The following is a 6,000-nucleotide window of genomic DNA, read 5'->3' as shown; positions in this document are numbered from 1 at the left end:
AAGCGGCTGATGGCGTTGGCGCTCGGCCTGTGCTACGGAAAACGTTGGTGCCGCTTGCGATGTCGGCACAGACCATGACCATACAGCGGACACCTCGGTAACGAATTGAGGGGCGGCGGTCGTCACGGGCGCGTGCTACGGAGATGCGCACTCAGCCAGACGGCGCGAGGATCGACACGGCGTACCTCACGGCGGCGGAGCGAGATCAGATCGAGCAACAAGCGCAGGAAAAAACAGCGGAACTCTCCTCAGTTTCAGCGACAGAGCGCAAGGTGAAGTGTCTAACAAGTGAACCCCGTCTGGAAAGTGCGTCGACAACATTGTACAGCACCATCGACCTCGACATGGCAAACTGTTTACTGAAAGTTGCTGGTTGCCGAGTGTGCCGCAGAGTGGTGACTATCGAGCGGGACTCGCGGGAGTACGGTATTGCCGTGAAGCTGAAAGTTCTGTGCAGCAACTGCGGTGAAATTGATATGGAATGGAGCTCGCAACGAGTAAGTGGCACTACCAACTGCAATCTTTTCGAGATTAATGTTCTCGTGGCGTGTGCCGTGCAGAGCACGGGAAACGGGCAGACGGTGCTTAAAGATATTTTTGCAGCTACCGGAGTTTTGCACAGAGGCCTTCACAACAAGACCTTTCAGCACTATCTGAACTCAAAGCTAAACCCAGCTGCAACAAGTGCCTGCACTGAGAATATGGCTAAGTGTGCCACTTCAGTGAAGAATGTATACCGAAGCCTGAATTTTGGAAATGCAGGCAATATTGCAGTTCCTTTTCATGGCACTTGGCACATTCAGGGACATTCATCTCACATTGGAGTGGTCATAGTGATAGAGCTTTCAGGTTATGTTTTGGACTATGTTGTCCTTTTGAATTTCTGCCTTGGCTGTGAGCTTGGCCCTAAACCTGAATACCAGATTATGCTGACTGGAAGTCGCAGCATTTATGCCAAAAGAACAAGTCTTTCGAGGCAGGCCAACACCTCCTATATACTCAAGGCCTGCTCCCAGAATTTTGACGTCACGACCAACCGGCTGAGTCAAGAGCGCAGCTCCAGTGGCAGCGACATCACCCGGCTTGCTCTCTCCGTGGTCATTTCGCTTGGCTTCGTTGCTGCCGCTGAAAACATGGTGTCTTTCTCGTGTGTGTGGTACCGTTCTTGTGCTTTGTACTGCGTTTGTTATTCGGCCGCAGCGTCCACTGTGGATATTTGTTCACGTCGTCGTGTCGCGTACAATGCCGGACAAGTGTTGTGTGCCGGGATGCACCGGCAATTACGACACCAGGAAAAAAGTGCAAGTCTTTACTTTCCCCAAAGACGAAGACACGCAAAAGATGTGGATGCGGGGCCATTCCTCGAAAGGATTTCGCACCAACCGCATAAACTAAGGTAAAACGTTTATATCGATTGTGTTTATACTGCTATTTTTCCTTAGCATGCATTCTTGTATGCAGGAGAATGTCATTCGTGCTCGTACAGTTTGCAAACGATACGAAGTGTTGTGGATTTACCTCATTCCTGACATCACTGTTGTTATTATCGCTTCTTTTCTGTGTGCAAGGGAATGTTTTTCTGAAATGCAGAATTTTATCTGTGTAGGTATGCGCTGATCATTTCGAACCGAAATGCATCGAGAATACAATGGCATACACCGACTCGAGAATGGGGAAGGTGATAGAAGTGTCATTGCCTGTGCCCCGTTTGCGACCGGGATCGCTACCGACTATATTTCCCGGCTGTCCTTCGTACCTTTCGTAGGTACAACGGACATCAAGAAAGGCGGCTGATGTCAAAAGGAGCCGGGGAGAAGCCTCTCAGCTTTCTCGTGCCCTTGGGGATTCCCTTGCGTTATATGCAGAGGAAAAGAAAAAGAACTGTTTTTCAACTATTCAAGAGATGAAAATATGTCTTAAAGCAGTTTCAGTGCCAGAACCTTGGACAGTCATATATGGGAACAAGTGTGTAATGTTTCTGAACATTGTAAACCAAAATGAATCGTTCCTGAAAGCCTCTGTGACTGTGTTTGAGGACCTGCACGTTAGTGCATGCTTTCAAGGCGCTTCAGTGGGCTTGGGAGCAGTGCTGTGCCTGAAAGTGTTAATGAAGTTAGTTCACTTCTGTTTATTTTGGAAAACCTGCGCGTGCTTTCTAATGAAAACCAAAGTTGTGAGCACTTGTTGGCTGTCATAAATGAACTTCTTGGGAAAGCTGAAAGTAGTATAGCACACCACAAAAAAGAGTGTAAAATTTTTGAAGGACCAACTGTTGTTGCTCAGTTCAAATCGCATAGAGTATAGCGCACAGCTGATGGTGTATGCTTGCATTTTGTACACAATTTCAGCTCATGCTTACAGGTTTTTAAGGAGCACGAGCAAACTAACCTTGCCTCATCCAAGCACTATAAGGAAGGTATGCTCCTTTCAAATGTCTCCTGAAGCAGAGGCCTCAGAGAGTACATTTCTGCAATATGTTGCCCACAGGTTCAAGCAGCTGAAACCCCATGAATACCATTTGATCCTGATGCTGGACGAAATACACATCAAGCCATGGCTTGATTACAAGGGAGGCAGCATTTGAGGTGCGGCAATCAATTCATGTGAAGCTGCAACAACAGCTCATGTATTCATGATACAAAATCTCGTTAGTTCGTTAAAAAAAGTGGCACATATCCTTCCCGTAAAGACACTAAATGCTGACCAACTTCATAACATTCTGAAGAAAGTCATATACTGAGCTTGGAGGATATAGGTTACAAAGTTGTGGCAGTTGTCTCCGACAACAATTCGCTTAACAGAAAGACCGTGAAGATGTTTTCACAACCGCATAAATTAAGAATTGTTTACCCCCACATCCAGCAGATCCTTCACGACCACTTTTTTATGTGGTTGATGCTGTGCACCTCTTGAAGAGCATACGAAATAATTGGATAAATAAAAAAAATCCAGGCACATGCTTGTTTTACCCTCATTTTGACCTTTTGAAAAACAGTGTACATCCAGATTCCATCCGTTGGGCATCATTCAAAGATGTAAGAGAGCTGTACAAGCAAGAAGCAACAGGACTTTTGAAGACTGGGTATGGGTTAACCTCAAGGGCACTCAATCCAAGCAATTTGGAGCGCCAAAATGTGAAGCTGGCATTACAGGTTTTCAATTCATTTGTAGCAGAAGGCCTGAGAGCTAACAAAATTGCACCAGCCTTATATCATGCAGAATCCACAGCAGATTTTATCATAATTATTGTTAGATGGTGGAGCATTGTTAACGTAAAAACGCCTTTGAAGGGCATCCACCACCGTAACATATTTGAGCAACCAGTCTCACAAGCTGAAAATGATCCTAGAATTCTTTTCCTTAATTCCATGATAACGTGGCTGGATGTTTGGGAATTCCTGAAGCTTGACGCTGGAGTCCTTACGAAAGAAACACTCACTGCATTGAGGCTGTCTGTGTACTCTCTTTCGGAGTTGGCAAAATACTGCTTGCAGGAGCTTGGCCACAGGTATGTCTTGCTTGGAAAAATTTAGACAGACTGTCTGGAGAGCCGCTTTGGTCGATATAGGCCGCTAGCAGGCAGCCAATACCACATATCTGTGCGGCAGCTATATGAAAGTGAGGGACGAATCCGCCTGCAGAACACTCTGCCTGTAATCGCTGCTGAGGACTTGCAGAACATCGAAATCAACACCTCGAGCAGCACGCAGAGCACTTTCTTGATTTTTGTTACCGAGAGTGACCTGAATGGTTTAAGCTCCTGCATGGCTGTCATTGCCTATGTTGGTGGATAGTGTGAATTCTTAGGAATCTGTCATATAAACGCTTCAGGTCACTTATAGTTCTACACACTGGTTAAAACCCGTCAGTAGGCAAACTGAAGAGGCTGATAGATTTGTTTCTCTCCAAATTTAATGGGTAGAAAGTGTTGACGTGAGTGTACCAAAGCCTCATGCGACCATGCAGTCATACTGAAGAAGAGCACGTGATGGCGCGCGGTAGTTATTCTGTTGTTTATAACTCTTAGCTGTCAAATCGAAGAGGCTGATTGCACGGTCTTTGCATAATGCATAGGGGTGAAATATCAGGGCCTGACGGTTACCACTCACGCGGGACGGTCTTGGAGTGGGCGCGAGTTCCCCTTCCGCGTGAACGGCGGTCGCAGCGGCGGAGCAGTGAGGCAGGGGCGACCCCATTGCGAAGGCCGTACAGACCCCATTGCGAAGGCCGTAAGAAGAGAAGCGCGCGCACCCCTCGAGACCAGCCATGGGTTGGACACGGCCGCCTCGATCACGCGCACACGGAGCAAGCCCAGAAAAAAAAAAAAAAAACACACAAGTGCAACCACCAGTTTTCCTTAGCAACACTGTCCAGAGTAGCCGCATTGCCCCGCGTTGTTTTCCAACCCACGACCGTTTCGATCACACGCGCACGGCGGCCATGCGCGCGATAGAGGCGGCCGTGGGTTGGAAAACAATGCAGGGCAACGCGGCTACTCCGGACGGTGTTGCTATTGAAAATTGGTGGTTGCACTTCTGTTTTTTTTTTTTTTTCGAGTATGCCGATGAATTGTGTCGCCTTCGGGTGCACGAACTAGTACTACGGAAACAGAAACTCAAGCTTCTTCTGATTTCCATCTGCAAAAACATATGCGAAGAGGGCTGTGCAGTGGCGTAGCAAAGGGGGGGGGGGGCGAGGGGGCCCCGGGTGCAAGGGACCAGTGGGGGGGGGGGGGGTGTCATATACGTCTGAAGACACCCAGAAATTGTTGATATCCTCGCCTTCCTCAACTACAACCAGGGGGGGGGGGGTTGACAGAAGACCTATGGGCCCCGGGTGCCAGACGATCTAGCTACGCCACTGGGGCTGTGTGGATATCTGCAGCGTGGCGTGCAAACCAGAACGGCTCATTGTGGCAGCCAACAGAGCATTCTCGAATCTGCGGGGCGCACTTCCCATCACCGGCAAGTTTCTCAAAAAAAAAAAGAAAAATTCGAGCGACCATCATGTCGTAACTTCCCTCTGTCAAACGTACACCGGCCGTCGAAGCTGATAAATCCTCCTGACTATGTGCCGGCAGTGACCACATACAGCAAGACTCCTGCGTGAAACCCCTGCATGAAAAGGCAAAGGGATTGCAAACTTAAGTAGACAAACGTGCTGTGAGAGAGAGAAAGAAAGGTTTAGTATACGAAACAGTCTCCTGAGCGATGCCGGCTATCACCCTAAGGTGGGAAGGCTCCTCAGTCCAGGAACCCTCTGGCTTCGACTGCCCTCTTGGCCCTGGCGACGAGTTGTTGTTGGTCATCCAGGTCCCCGAGGGTTAGCTTGGCCTCCCACGTTTCGAATAGGTCGTTTGCTTCTATTGCTCTTTTTGCATGCGTTTCTGGTTGCATTTCGCTGCCTTCCTGCCACGGGCATTCCAGGAGCAAGTGTGCCAGAGTGTTGTGTACGTTGCAGAGTGGGCCGAGGTAGCCGTAGAGCGTCGGGTAGAGGCGATGCATTATCGTTTCGTGCGTGTACTATCAGTGTCAAATGAAATGCGAACCGCGGCCTCTGACCCAGCTTATGCCTCAGCCTGTCGACAGGAACCATAGGCGCGCCCATCCGGATTGAGATACTTTTGCTTCTGTTTTATTTGACGTTCGTTGTCGTGTTTTGCCACTGGAACACCACAATCATTCTTTCTACGTGTGGAAACTTGCGCGGCGCGATTCCACTGGCGGCAGCGGCTTGGGCCTACGTGGATGAAGCGAGCGCTTTGATTTTGCTTCCGCCATCGTCGTATTATCAGCGTCTTGCTGCAAAGCAAACGATAAAAAATCTGACCGGGTTAAGGTCGGAGTTCTGAATCCCTTCTTTCTGGTAGTGAGTTATTATCGAATCCACAATGCTTGCAGACGAGTGCACGAAGTCGAGAGCGACATACATTATGCTGTGCGCGCCGTTCTCGATTTCTTGCCTACGTCTGCAAGCGCTATCAATCGCATGATGACTGAA

This window comes from Dermacentor variabilis, chromosome 7 (genome assembly GCF_050947875.1).
Source record: "Dermacentor variabilis isolate Ectoservices chromosome 7, ASM5094787v1, whole genome shotgun sequence".
Classification (NCBI taxonomy): domain Eukaryota; kingdom Metazoa; phylum Arthropoda; class Arachnida; order Ixodida; family Ixodidae; genus Dermacentor; species Dermacentor variabilis.
This window is presented reverse-complemented; position numbering follows the sequence as displayed.